This window comes from Poecilia formosa, unplaced genomic scaffold (genome assembly GCF_000485575.1).
Source record: "Poecilia formosa unplaced genomic scaffold, Poecilia_formosa-5.1.2 Scaffold165, whole genome shotgun sequence".
Lineage (NCBI taxonomy): Eukaryota > Metazoa > Chordata > Actinopteri > Cyprinodontiformes > Poeciliidae > Poecilia > Poecilia formosa.
Window position 1 is genome coordinate 740,192 of NW_006800104.1, and position 15,903 is coordinate 756,094.

General features: G+C 38.2%; 1 protein-coding gene across 1 annotated transcript in view; it reads right to left on the reverse strand.

Moving 5' to 3' along the window:
• The window catches only part of LOC103146683 (CMP-N-acetylneuraminate-beta-galactosamide-alpha-2,3-sialyltransferase 1), a 39,899-nt gene extending 33,824 nt beyond the window's left edge, over window positions 1-6,075 (reverse strand). The window contains exon 1 of the mRNA XM_016677818.1: window positions 6,003-6,075. The gene's annotated coding sequence lies outside the window, so the exon portion shown is untranslated. The remainder of the gene's footprint in view (window positions 1-6,002) is intronic.
• Window positions 6,076-15,903: the final 9,828 nt, after the last annotated feature.

Genomic DNA, 15,903 nt, shown 5'->3' on the forward strand with positions numbered 1-15,903 from the left:
TGTAGAGAAGATTTGTGTTAAATTCCATTTCTTTAGAACAGGTCTGCAGTTTTATTTCTTTTTTTGCTGATTAGAAATTGATCAGTTCGTTCAAATTCCACCCTAAGGGGAGGAAAGCAAATTGGCTGAGAAAGACTATATGGCTCGTGTGCTGATTTCATTTTTGCTAAGGGGGCAGAAAACAAACGGCATGGCTGTTCATCAGCTGCACTGACACAAAGCGATGCTCAAGCGATCCTAGCCTCTGTGGGTAAATACAGATTTGCGGACAGCCCAAAGGGCGAGCGCAGTCCAGGAGATCAACCTTAACAGCTTTACCAAGGGGACGCATCAATAACAAACGGGCTGCTGCTGCCTCTCGGTTTGAAGTCTTTTGGTGGTTAGATGGCAGAGCAAACAACATTTTTCTCAAACAGGTGGCGTCGCACCGCGTTCGACGGCCCGTCGACCGTCACATTGTTTCCCCCGACCTTGTCCAAGAGACTCGGGCGCTGATCAAAGGTTGCCGAGCTGAGACAGCAAAGCGTCTGTTCACACTTCAGAGAGCAGGGAGGAGAGGGCGAGGAGAAGAAGAAGAAGTGCACACAAGCTTTGATTTTTATTTTTTTTTCAGCCTAATCTTCGCTTTTGAGGAGTCAACAACTTTTCAAGGGCTGTAGTTGCTGCAAAGTGATTTCGGTTTTGCGGTTTGTGGAAATTGCCTTTTGTCGTGTCTTACCTCTGCTTCTTACTCTCGTGGGCTGTTCAGGAAATCAGAACCGGGCCGTTTTGAAGACGTTTAAGCATACCTGAGAGTGGTTTTGTCTGTCGGACTGAGAGTGGGGCCAGAAGAGTCAAACATTTAACTCCTGACTTTAGTGCATCAGCGACTGGAACATGTCAGTTTTACATGTGGACAATCATGCTTAAGTTGGCTTTATTCTGAGGGTTTCTCAGTGGCTTAAAGTTAAATTAGAAGCATAAAAAAAGTTTACATACTCCTTATCGTAATAATAGTACATGCCAATAACTATTATACTGCGCATTACCCCCAATATTGGAAGTGACATTAATGTGTTGAATCCAATAGAAAATCTATGGAGGGAATTAATGATTAGGGTGATGGCAAAGAGACCGTACAGCCTCATAACTAAAGGTAAATCATCAAAGTTTTAACTGGAGTCAATGTCACTTCTATAAAATAATGTCCCAGTGATGCTCAATGCAAGTACATGCCACAGATTATTCAGATTTTATTTGCAAAAACAACAAAAGTCTGGGTCATTCTTGAAGGATTTCCAGCTGCTTGAACGTACCACGTTCATTCAGAAGTATCGACATGACGGTAAGGTCCAATCAGTGCACCACTCAGGATGGAGACGATTCTGTGAGGTTAACGGGTTTTGGTTCAAAATGTGCAAATCTACCCCACACCAAAAGCCAAACACTTTGTCTCACTACATTCAGCCATTTTTTTCCCCACAAAGTTATTATGCACCTTGATGAGCGACGGGCTGAAAGGCCGCTCACCAAGGAGGAAGCCATTACTCCAAAAGAAAAGTAAAAATGAATACAGGAACAAAGTCCTTCACTTTTGGGGACATGCCTCATGGTCTGATGAGACTAAACTGGAATGGTTTGTCACATTTGGAGGAAAAAGCAGGATGCTGGCAAGAATAGGAGCAAACTAACCCAACTATAAAGTATGGGAGTAGCAGCATTGTGTTTTTAGTGGTTGTTTCGCTGCAGGAGGAACTGATGACATTGTGAGGAACAAAAATTATGTGGAGATGTATAAAGAGGCCAGAATTCCAACAAACTACTGTGAGCAGCTTGTGGAAGGACGTCCAAAAACATTTAACCAAAATATTACAGTTCAAAGGCAATGCAACCAAACAGTGTGGAAATGTGTCATCTTCTGATTTTGAAGACGCCAATAAGCAAATCTGTCAAATTCACTCATTGTGGCATTTTGCAAATGGAAATAATTTGATCATTCAAGCCGAGTTAAAACAAGAGAAGTTTCTGACTTGATGTCAGGAAATGGGAAGAAAAAAAATCATCTTACTCAGTGTATGTAAACCTCTTTTCACCTACATCATTGCTTCATATTGGCCTATTCTATCATAGAAAACCAAATAAAACCCAGTAAAAATGACTCCTGGCAGGAATGTGTGATGCACAGTATGTGTCAGGTGTGTAGCCGCATTTCAGGCATCAAACGGCTTCTGAGGCTTCGGTATTAATTTCAGATTTTCTGCTTCTCTCCTCCGTTTAATGCAGCTAATTCAAACACCTTTACAAGAGTTATTGGACCTCATCACGAGTTCTGCGTTTTTTGCACTCCTTCCCGATGCAACTACACACTCGGGCCGTTTCTTAGAACCTCAGCACTTCACTTGCTGCAAAGAGGTTCGACTTTTTTTTTCTTTCGCTGACTGACTATTTCCTGCGTTTTTCATTGTTGGAGATCGGCTGGAAGCAGAGTCGCCACTTGAAATGAGTGATGGCACTGTGTTTAGTTTATGCTGAGTTTCAGTTGATGGAAATAAAGGAGGAGAAGGCAGGGAAATTTCACAGACAGAGCCTGAAATGATTTCTGTGCTATGTGCTGGTCCGTCTCATGGCTCAACTCCTCGGCATGAACAACACAATGCTGGTACTATAAGTAAGAATCCCCTAATCTTTCCTGTCGTTCTCATTCAGTATCTGCAGCTTCACCTGACAGAATGAATAATGAATGAGAAAACTCAGGGATGGTAAAGGCAGCCGAGACGAAATCCAGAGGGATCTTCCATGAAATCTCAGCTCTGTAGCTAATAATACCATCAGAGAGCTCCGGATGTTACATCTGATGGCATCACGTATATAAGTCCTGTAAGTGTAGAGCGGAGAATTTCATTTGAGCAAATACTTACTCGTAGCTTGGTTTTTATCAAAAAGGAAAAAAAAAAAAAAAAAGCCATTAGTAACGTTTCCCGCTCAAGCACAAAGGAGATGAATCACAGGGCGCTGATGGATTTACAAGTGTTCTCACAAGATCTTAAGGAGAGAGTTCAGGATTTTTAAAGTGAGATTCTGCTAAATGGCTGTAAGGAGGTAGGACCTTAGCCAGGGGCCGAGGGCTCCGTACTGTTATTTTCTGGCCTCGCTCTGGGAAGAACCGGTCCTGACTTCACATCTAGCATACAAATCTTTATTACTCTATTACGGTTTTATTATTTATCATACAACTATGAATTCATTTAGCAATGTAAGCTAACTGAATTTGGTTTAGCGATTGTGTATCAATTTGTGGCTGCATTTAATAATTTAAGCCTTAATTATTATGTCAGTTCTTGATTCAATAACAAGTAGTAGTTTTGGTTTCTGTTTCTCCATTAAGATTTGCATTTCATGGTGAACAAACAAACCCCGCCCCCAATGCGCTGAAGTATTAGCCAAACTCTAAACGTTTGTCCTCAGTCTTGGTCATGGGAGGTCTTTCTTAAGATTTCAAAATTCAATTGAAATTCAGAAGTATTTTATTGATCACAAAGGGAAATGTAATGTTGTGAAATTAATTACAAATATAAATTAGTCGTGAGAGGTCTGGGTCTAGTCTTGATGTTGGGATGTGCGACATTGGTCTTGGAAGGTCTGATCTTAGTGTTGGTCTTGCCGTGGTGTGTCCACCAGTGAAACACCAACTTAGAACAGAAATTACAAAGCATTACGAGCCAAAATCTATAGAATTCTCTAAAAACACTATCCATCCATCCATCTTCTTCTGCTTATCCAGAGTCGGGTCGCGGGGGTAGCAGACTAAGTAAGGAGGGTTACACCATTTGCAAACCTCATTTCCAGTCTTATACTTACAGCCAATCAGTGCCAAGAAAAGTAAATGGCCTGGATTGGCCTCTTTGCAAATGTCTGCCAAAAGCAAACTAAATGGCATTGTGTCTAGGTATTTGTCACCCTTCAAAGCTGCATTTTTAAAAATATTCCAGATATGAAAACATCAGCAAGTAATGTAGGGTCATATTCCACAAAAAATCTGCAAGTAATAAACTGCAAATATGTCGGGGTCCAATGTTTATTATAAGACGGCGACAAACTCTGCAGCAGCCTCCTATGAACGTGTAGACAGTGTTCACTGTTGTACTTCTGTATTCCTGATAATCTGTTAGACTTCATTACCCTGATGACTTCCATGTTCTTCAGCAAAGCCACTGCAATAAACGTTTACAAGATCTTCACAAGAAAGAAACATTTCAGACTACCCCTTTAAAACTCTGTTTTGCTTCTGAAGCTAGGCGTAATGTGAAATAGCACCAATCAGACTTAAGTACAGCAGGAGACCCGAGGACATGATGTGGAAATCAGAGTTTCAGGGCAGACTGGGTGTTGTTTGTGATGACTCGGTGTATTTTAGGCGCGCTTTCGGCCAGTCCTAAAGGCTCAACAAGCGAATTTAGGAGCTTTGGGCTACAAGCACACACTTGCTCAAAAATACCCTCAACCTAAATTGGCAGATACTCCATTTCCATTTTGGCCTGCCATCCTTGCACATGTAAATCACATCTCCAGTCAACCTTCCCTCATGTGCCTGCACTTTCTATATCTAATTTCATAATGAAAGAATTAGATTAGCCGCTCGTTTAGAGAGTCTCTCGTGAGCCGACTACGGCAGACGCATGAGTCACGTCCTTCACACTCTGTCCATGTACCTGCAGCTGCCTGAAGCAATGGACTTCCTCTGGTGTGTCGAGTCCCTGTGAGGTTGCCTTGTTGAGTTTAGGCTGCTGTCACTGTGTGCAGCACAAAGCACTGCAGCTTGAGAGAAACTCTTAGCGCAGAGCAACATCCTCACCTCTACCATGATAAAGTATGTGTTTGTTTAAGCAATCTTCAGCCATACGACGCATCGCCCTGTTGCAGCCTAATTTAAGATGTTTCCTTTTTTTAAGGATAAAATATTCAAAGCTTCTTAAAACCAAACCGTGTCTTGGCAATGAATGACAGACTTTAGTATTCATGTGAAAGCTTGAGCACCCCGCTAACTTGTGCACCCCCTTTGGCTTGTTTTTCTTTTTCAGAAGCATCACACCTCGCACTTTAAATGGATATGGTTCATTTATTTAATTTTTTTTTTTCAAAATTGACCTTCACATCGTCTATATTGGTGGAGTGAAATTAAAAGAAAACAAATCGGAAAGCGGAGCTTGTAAATGTATTCTCCCTTATGCCCCTGAGTAGGATGTGGAGCTTGACTGACGCAAAGGTAGCCGCGCTAAGTGCTCGATGAATTCAATACATTTTCAAAGCTTTATCGTTTGTGTTTTTTCCCTTTTGAAAAGAAGCAGCATCGGGATTTTCAACAATTGATTGCAGAAAACAGCACTAAGAGAAGGTTGGATATTTTCTGGCAGTATTTCTACCATAAATCCTTAAGAATTGATTCATTAAACGTGATAGTTTTCACCAGGGTCATAGTAAAATATTTAAAAGTGAGTTTTTTGAGCTCTGTAGCCTCTATCTAATAAATAATTCTATTCCAAAACATTTACAACAGGTACGCATGTCAAACAAAAAGTTGTAATCTTTTTGTTTTGGGTTTCATTGGACTCTCGTCATTTCACGGAGTTGATATTTTATGTATTTTTCGTACGATGTACTCCAAATCTGAATCATTCACGGAAAACCCGTCTATTCACGTACGTTATCTAGGAACCTATCTGAATTATTCAAAAGAAAAAGCAACTCGGATAGCTGAAATTGCTCAACAATAATGCTACTTGACACACTATTGGCTGATATTTTCAAACCGGCCAATCCAGGAGCATCATTTCTTTTCCTTGGCACAAAGAGTTTAAATAATGAAGACTGTTGCTCTGCGAGTTGAAGAGACTTCATTATATTTTCACTGTGAGAAATTATATCTTAGTGCCGTATTCATCTTAATAAAAACATAATTAAGCACATCATTTATGAGTTACGTTTTAAATTTGTGTATTTTCTCAAGATGCAAAAAAATGCAATACCCTGAAATACAGGACACACTGTTGAAGATATTGCCTCTGTTGTCTGACGTTGTGAGCACAACAAACAGGCCTGGAACATAAATCATAGCAAATAAAATTCAGCCCAGCTTTGTTCCAACATAAATATGGAAATTAAGAACAAGAAAAAGTTCAATCCACTTATGAAATGCGGTACAAGGTCCAGTTTGTGTCATTTTAAGCCAGCGGATTGTTTTGACTGAAAAAATAAAAAAACGCATCAGGTGGAGTAAAAGTTGCTTCTTTTTTTTTTTCTAAATTCTGAAAGCTTTCCTCCATGCACCTTGATATTTTCTAAATACCAAGGTGAATAGAAATAAAAGCACTCCCAGTTGTGGATGTGTCTTGTCACATTTATTCTACGTACCCGAACGACTCGCATTAATCACTGACAAAGCAGAGGATGACGGATGGTTCTGACGGAGTAAAACAGGACGGAGATCTTCAATCACAGACTATATGTTCGCGTGGCGCCGGGGAGGTCTGCCGTTTTTATCTCTATTTTTGATGAGGCTACTTTACATGCAGACAAATGTTTTCCGGGGCTGTCACCGATAGCTAGGTGCAGCCTCGAAGAGAATACAAAACAGACCTTGGGATTAATGCACCCGGTGGACGAAGTCTTCCGTTGTGAACGCGAAGTCGGCCCTATTAATCATGATCGGCGGGAGAGTTGTGGGAGGCCTTGAGTGAAATGAACCGTTGCATTTGCATTTTTTGTCAGCATAAAAATCTCTGCCATGATGGTGATAATTCTCTAGGTTTTAGTGCTGTGGATCGCAGCAGGTCTTTCCACGCCTGCTTTAAACCGGAGGCGTACATTTGTCACCCTTCTATGCTCGTCTTGGGTCTAATAGGTTGATTTCACAACAGACGCATTCAGGTTCATTAGCCGTGTCCGAATTCAGGGGCTGTGTCCTTCGAAGGAACGCTGGATTTGTAGACCGCTTACAACATAGTGTGGCGACAAGGCCTGTCTGAATTCGAAAACTCCTTCAAATACGGCCTTTTCCCCAGATTTCAAGAATGGGTCTGGCGCATCCTTCACAGCCCACGATATCCCATAATTCATTGCGGGTCCAAACAAGGCGTTCAGACAAAGCAGCAATGGCGGCGAAGGGAGGCAAATTATTATTTTGCTATAAGTGATGACATGACTTTTTTCAACATTTTTAAGCGGGAATGTAGCTGTGTACGTCTCGTATCTGCTCGGTTCATCAAAACATCACCTACTTGCAATATTGCTCCATCATTTTCTGAGATGTCTGCTCCCGCTGCATTACTATTATAGAGTCAGGTAATATCTAGTGGTAAAATGTTTGGTTTACAGTATTTAATTTAGCAAATTGGTTTGACTGATTGAAGTTAAGGCTTCAAACATGGTAGTTTTATTTAACTATAATGTCTTATCTGAAATTTGGAGAGCATTACATTTGTAAATGAATAATTTTCTTACATTCTGCTGTTGTGTTTAAGTAGCGTGGCAGACATCCATGTCTGCTAAAATGTGCTACATGTTTGAACATTTTACAATCAAACAGATTTTTTTTAACAACCTCTAGTACAAAATGTGAAGAATAACAGAAATCAGGAGTAATGCATGGTTAAAAAATAAACTTCGGCACAGCTTTTTTTTCTTTTGCCACTCTGTGCTTCACTGAGTCACAGTTGTTAGGCAACATGAGCTACGCTGAGGTGGAGACTAGACAGCTAGCTGAAGGCTAGACCTGTCCAAATTCAGTTTCTCTCTTCTGGTCTTTGATATTTGCGGCCTGCGAAGGAACCGTCCTACATAGACCCTGTCCTTTAAGGATGCAGCCCCTGAATTTGGACACGCCAATTATATTTACTTTAAGAAAAGAGGAAATCAAGTTGGTGGTTAACATCAGTCCGACAGCTTCTGCTCATAAACATTAAATAAACTACAATAAATAATCCTAAAGCTACAAATCAGTAGCTCTCAATGAGCGGTTAGCAGCAGCTAATAGCAGTTATTGGTTACTACGATAACCAACAATCAAGAGCAACAGAACAGAAATTAAAACACCAATAAATGTCTGAAGAAGCAACAAGTTGACTAAACAAAATAAATTCAAAGAATATTTTCTTGACAAACTTCACATTTATACAGAAGAGGATTAGAGCCACTGGAAAAAATAAATAAATAAAAGAGTTCTGACTTTAATCTCAGAATTCTGACTTTAATCTCAAAAATAATTCAGATTTTTCTCAGAATTCTGAGATTAAAGTCAGAATTTTTAATTATTTTTTTCCCAGTGGCCCTAATTCTCTTCCATACATTTATGATATTGTTAAAATAAAACTCTGTTACACATTTTTTCCCACTTTTCTTTTTACCCCGTTTTCTCTAGGCTACATCTAAAAACTCCAAGAGGTGTAGCTGTTTTACTGTTACGACCTTTCTTAATTAAAAGAAAAATATGTTTTGGTTTTAATGAGAGATTTATCTCATTAATACAAGTTTTTAAAATATCATTGCAACGAGAACATTTTCTCACTTAAACAAGATTCTGAATTTATTTCCAAGCTCTACCAGCTAAACACTTATACTTTGGTCGTGGTTCGGTGTGTGTAAAGACACTGACGCTGGAGTGTTAAATGTATCAGAGGCTTTCAAAAGCTTTGATGGAAAACCAAGCCATAGACGAAACTAAAGGCTTAATGAGAGTTTCTTTTACAAAGTCATGGATACGTTGTCCGAGCCTCAAGACGTTTCTTGGATTCAGACAAGGTCAAGCCAAGATTGTGGATCTCGGATGATAGAAAACATTTCTACATCGGTATATTATATCTCCAGCCTCTCTGAGAAGTGAACTCATTCCTGCTGCTGTTGTGTTTAAGTTGTTTGGCAGACATCCATACTCTGGTCTCTCTTTTATTGTTGGCCACTGATTGCTGGGACAGTTTGCTCAGTGACTTGATACTGATGTAGATTTTTATGTCATCACCAAAGAAATGAAATTGTAGACCATGACCAAAAACAATTTGACCAAGGGTGTGATTTAAAAAAGGATAGAAAGTTGATGTCTGAATGTAGAGCCTTGAGATTCTTGATTGCGTTTGAGAAAATCACTCTCTTTTAGAGCGAATACATACATTTAAAGCAACTTAACTGTCCACTCAAGCATCAGGCTTTATCACCGATTGTATTTTTCTTTACTTGTGGACAAGCAAAAGTTTTTTGTGACGATCAAAAAGGGAAGAAAAACTCAAATCACAAGAAGAGGAAGAAAAAAATATTTGAAGACTGTATATGCTAGCGAATTGATCATTTCTCCCTTGTTGATGACAATAATGCATAAACTGTATTTTTTGTTTTCTTGTTAATAGTTGCAGAACTTCAGCATAGGGTTCAGTGTGTGTCTGTGTGTGAGAGGAATTTTTAATTTGACTGTTTTTAATAAAGGTCCAACAAATACAGGTCCAATCAAAGACTGGGTTTGCAAATTAGCCTGTGACTAGAAAGCCTATACACAAAACAAGAGTTGTTCTGTTTCTCACATGTAATATTGTTTTAAGTGAAATTATTTCACGTGAAATAAATTTGAATTGAACTGAAACAAACGAAGGTTGTGTTTCTCTTTAGGATAAACAGCTGAAAACAACAGAACAAAAACAGAGTGTCTAAAGTTGTAGCAAAATTATAAACCAACTGTGTTTCCATAAAATTAGAAACAATTAAAATCACACGTGAATAAGTTTGTTGACAAAAGTAATAAAAAAAATTAAAAAAAAACATGTGGCGACATCATTCTGCTACCAATTTGTCTTCTTCGTGGTTTGTGCCAGTGGTAACAGTCAATAGTTGATCATGTGACTCCTGTAGTGCGAAAAAAAAGTGGTCCCATTGCAGTTTTTTGAAATAAATACTGCCAAAAAAAACAAACAAAAAAAAAACCCAAGTCATTGCCAAAACATGAGCTTTGTCGAAATTGTCGTGTTTCCATTAAGCAAACTTATTTTCGAAATGTCAAATTGCACAATTATGTAGTCAACGGAAAGGCACCTATTGTGTCGACAGTGGAGACCTTGAGATATTTTTCTCTTCCACTGCATTGTTTGACCTGAGACTACTCCACTGACTTTAACTGGCTCAGATACACTTGAATTTGCTTTAATGAAAATGAAAAGAAGTGCTGCAATACAGCTGAGTAAAGATGTTTAAACTGTGTAATAGAGAAAAGGCCAGAAGATAAGATAGAGCCATTAAATCATTACCCTTCATTATTTAATTTAAAGTTCAAGTAACCGTAGGCAAGTGCAACCAAGCATTGGAAGTTGCTGAGCACAAAAACACCAAGGTTAGCGTCAGGGTTTTTTTTTAAATTTTTTCCCCCCATAAAGCTTGTTCCCTTTTTTCTATAGTTGCTCATGTTGGAAAATAACACGATAAAAACACAGTTTGGGATCTAATTTTATGAAAAAAATTGCAAGAGTAAACCAGAAATATACATATAGTGAATAAAAAGATACTTTCCTTCCCCGTGTCTCAAGGTGCATTAAATCAGATGACAACTTTGGTTACTGATTAAGAAATACATTGATTAATCACAATCAACTGTCCAAAAGGTTATTGAATTCCGCAAATGACTCAATGAAACATTACTTTCTCAAAATAATATTTTTATCTTCACTTCTGGTTTGTATTGTGAACTGATTGTTTGAACACACGGCAAATGTCAATCTTAAGCTAATACTAATTAGCTTAAAGCTAACTTGGCCTAATTTCAACTCCTCCAATGCAAACATTGGTCTTTAAGCATACATAACATTCACACTGGACTACATAACATTGTACGAGTTACTTCCCATATACTGAGGCTGATGTGCGAGTAATACAAAACATATTTTGGTACAAACTATAATCCTAATTAGTTAAAAGCTTACTAGGCCTCGTTTTAAAATTCCGCAAAGTAAATCTGGTTTCTCAGAATTCACTGTCATACTGAACTGTGACATCATTGTATCATTTTTTTTTGTTTTTATTATTTCTTCATTTTTAATGTTTTGTTTTGCTAGTTTAATAGTTTTCATTATTTACTGAGTAAAGTAGATAAGCGGTGCTAGCTTAGTGAGTTTGTTCATTAAACTTTTAGCTGGAAAGTTGAATTATTTTTTGTTAAATCCATATTTTGGATGCAAGTCAACCATGTATAGATCCTATGTACTAAGCAATAATACTGTTGTGCATTTGTAAGGACACACACATGCATTATGTAACTTACTATAATTAGTCTTCAAAGATAAAAGTTCTTTATGTTCAAAACTTTCATTTGTAAAGGTTTTCAGGAAGTTGTTTCAAATTGTATTTTCCATTGATGTTAACAGAATAAAGACTTTCAACTTCTTTTAGTAAAAATTCTTAGTTTTTGCTTCTACCTGTCCGCAATTCCGCAATTGCGTAAACTGTCTGTACTGACGGTTTCTGTCGGTACAGAAACAAACTACGGTACTATGATTCTTTAGACCAGGGGTCACCAACTCCAGTCCTCAAGGGCTACCATCCTGCAACCTTTAGATTCACCTCTGCTCCAAAATATCTGAATTCCCTCACCAGCATTCATTCCTCTCTGCAATAGGCTGGAAACGAGCAGTTTATTTGATCCAGGTGTGTTTGAGCAGAGACGCATCTAAAAGTTACAGGATGGTAGCCCTCGAGGACTGGAGTTGGTGACCCCTGCTTTAGACTGTATACATATGGCTAGCAACTAACTTAGTATCAGGTGGTAGCTCTAAGTAACTGTGGAAGTTGGAGGACTTATGTTAACTCCCGTCTCTTCTTTCTGCATCGAGTTCCATACAGAGGAAACATCTCCAAAACATTTTCTATGCAAGGTTTTAAAATCCAAGACCTGCTGCAGTTTTTATCTGAAAAATGTCCAACACTTTTTCTCTACCTTCTGCCTTTGTTGCTAAACATGCTTCTGTTTTATATTGGAGCCGTTTAACGGTAATGTCCTCTCAAAATGCCCGGAAATTTTATCACAGTTACCATAAAAACGGCCAACAGTTTCATCCCTATATGCACACGGTCATAACAAACCACATCAATACAACAACGGACTGCTTAGACAGCAAGAAATGGGAGGAAATGATGCTTCCAGGTGTTGTGCGTTCTCACTCTGCAAGCTAATGGCATATAGAAACTCGCTATCCCAGATGCTCACACCAGAAGGTGGTAGAGATTGAGGAAGCACAGGAATCAGGGTTGTGGCAGAGGTGGAAAAGGGGAAAAAAAGTAAAATGTGACATTTGTTTTCCATGTTAGTCACATACTCAAGAGTTTCGTGGCTTTTTTTTCTTGAAATATTATGTAATATAATAATAGTACTATGCTTTGCTTTGGTATTCCAAAACTCATCCCAGTGTATAAACACTACCATCTTAGCATATTAAGAATGTAGGTAACACTTCATATTGAGAGGTGTGTGTAAGACTGAAATTACATTGTCATAAACATAACACCTGAAACGCATGAAAGTCTTCATAAATGTCGTCATGAAGTGTCATTGAGTAAATACTGACTGAGTGCAAAGTTGACTCTTAATTGACTTTCAATGTAAGTTTTAATGAAACTTTGCATAAAAATGTAGTTATTTACCAAATATTGCCAAGTTTACACTTTTAATGCATATTTGTATTAAAGGTATCATTATTTACCAAAATAAAGATACCTTTATGCTCATGGCAGGTGCTATGTCATGTTTGACAGTGTAATGTCAGTCTTATGCACACCCCCTCAAATAAAATGCTACTGAAATTTTTCTTAGCAGCATAATGTGTCCTTACAAAAATATGAACATTATCATAGATTTTATTCATCCTTTGCAGCCCAAATCCTGACTGTGTTATGACTTCTGTACTCAATGCATCTGAACCTCTGGTGAACCCTTCTTGCCACTGGCACTACACAGATGCATAAAACTAGGAGCTGCATACAAAACCTGAAATTAAGAGGTGATACATTCTCATGACCGCCATTGTGGATCCAAAACATTTCCCCAGGAAATTCAGCTCCTACATCCTGTTATACAAATGGTTAAAGTCCAGGAAAGGGCGACCGAAGGTACAATTTAGGGACACAAAAAGAAATCAGTGACGACCGTCACATATTCTAATACAGAGAGAAAATAATCCGGACATGTTGTGGTACACTAGATCTAAAAGCTTTCAGCCCCAAATGCAAATGGAAAAAAAAAAAAAAAATGCAGCAATTTTCATGATGCGTGCTAGAGCTTCTAATAGGCTCTTCACTATGGAGTGGCCTCTTCTCATGTTTCATGTGGTGTGGGAAGAGGAGGAGGGAATAAAAGAGAAAGTAGTGTAGGAGGAGATTGTTTTAAGATTGTTGTGACCATTTTCCCTCAAAGTCCCTCAAAGCAATTTGATTAACTCTACTTTCCTTGGGAAAATATGGTCCGAACAAGAGATCTGGCTGTTGAAATGGTCATAAAACTCATTTAAGAATGTAAAACAACAAATGTCGTGGACATATTCAATAATGGGCAGAAACAAGAGTCAAGTAGAAGTAGGAAGTGGGATTTGTGTCTAGAAAAGGCATTTTAGAGTCATCCTTAGCACCACAGAAGAAGAAAATAACTACTGAAGAGAAGCAGCCACGGACGATTGGATGAAAGTGGGAATCAGAGATGAACTCCAAGTCTGGCTTTTCCTATACGATGAAGCTCAAATGTTTAGTTGGTGAATGAAACCTATGGAGACGGCTGATTTCCACCGTCACTGATGACATGGAGTAGAGAAGACGATGATACTGATGCATCAAGACGAACTCCATCAAACTTGCCTTCGTAAAAGCGAGATCAACAAGGCCGTTAAACTCAGTCCCAATAAACTTGTTTGGTGGATTGTGGGGGAAGATAAAGGGTCCTAGTAAGACTCCATCCTACAAAACATGACCCATCAGCTGCTAGATGCAATAAAACTATTAGAAATCTGGAAAAGTCAAAGGAGGAGCTACAACATATGAATCTTTGGTTTATGATTTGTTTTCTTATTTAAAGTGCCTTGACATTTGTCGTGAAATGGTGCTATACAAATACACTAAATTGAATTTCTATTTTCTCTTTTTTGTACCATGTCTGAAAAATGCATTAGAGACGCACTAATCCGATGTCATTATCTACATCGGTCCTGATATTGAAAAATATTCTAGATCTGATATCAGTAGCTATACATAAGGGCAGATCTATTCAGTATAATTCTATGCTTTGACCTTTTTAAACCACTTGAAAGAAGCTTTTTTGTCAGTTTTTAAAATATTTTTATTTTACAATGACTGTTATACTCATAATTTCATTGCCTGAACAAATTTAAGTTAAAGACACTGGTCCATTTAAGTGCGCTACACTGGTGCAGAATTATTAAATACATTTGTAAATTAGTACATTTATGTATGTGTTAAAAAAAATAAACATTTTAAGTCAATTCAGCACTTTTTATGTATCGAGTCAGTATTGGCCGATACTAAACCCCAGATATTGATATCAGTATCTGAATCTGAAGTGAACAATCAACATCGAAGTGAACAATGTGGGATGCATACAATATTATGCATCCCTAAAATATATAATACTGTTTTGAGGTATATTTTACAAACACACAGTCTTCTGCTGTTGAATAGTCATACCTTTTAATTTTAGGCAGAACGTGGAAAGGCCGAAAGAGGATCCAGAGTTTCAAGTTCTGTGATTGTGTATTTGCTGCTGGAGGCGCGCAGTAGCTGTGTGTTTGAATAAAAAAAAAAAAAAAAGGGTGATAATCTCCAAAATAAACACGAAACAAGATGTGAAAACCTCTTTCAGTGATCCACTCGTCATCAGAAAACCCCACACCGTTTAAAATATTAATCAAATTGACAGACTGGAGATGCCTAGACACCGGGAACAGATGGGACCATTTCTGGCAGTAGCAGTGTGTGGGATTAAGACAGGCTATATTAAATAACCTGACCTTCCACAGGAAGAACAGCCATCTCTGCTCTGTCTAATCTATTGCCACAGTGTTATCGGACCACTGCAGGTTCTTAATAATGGAAGCGCCGCTCTGGCTCCCGCCACCCCTCCCTTCAGCTGTCGAGGCCGGCGCTGCCATGTGGCGTGTTGGATGAACTCTGAACCTTCTGGTTGTAACACCTGGTTTGTTTCTGCTTCTGATGCGAGACAGTTGTAAATTCAACTTTTTCCAGTTAAGCCATCAACACTAAGATCTACAATCTTGGCTGTTGTGTACCGAACATGTAAAACTACCGAATAGGTAAGTAGATGCTGGTGTCCTGGTGAGACTAAATGAATTTGAAGGCATGAGTAATTTGGATGAAATAAATTGTGCAACATGAATCACTGGAAATACAGCAGAGTATTCTCCTGGTAGCAGATTTAGGTATCTACTCAATGTTTAATAGAATCCAGGCGATTACATTTTCACTGGAACATTTTTTTGAGCAAAAAAACGTAAATTTATTTTTTAAATTAGCATAGCTATACATTTGGTCAAGAGGAACAAAATGAGAAATTACATCTTGTTAAACTGATGACTCATTAAAGTACAAATAATTACAATAATTACAAATACAAAAATTAGCATAACGTTGCAAATAATCATATGTTCTCCAATTGTATATGTTAACTCTACTTAAAAAAGGAAAAAAAAAGGCAGGAAAAGAAATTATCATTACTTCTGTAACATTTCCATCAGTATTACCATTTCCCAAAGAAATTAGCATTAAATCTGTATTTGGTGGTTGTGCAGTATAAATCTCCAGGTTTTTTTAATTGTCCACTAACTGCAGCCTGTTTGTATCTACATAAGCAAAAGGCAGTTGAAGCAAAGCAAAGAGCAGCAA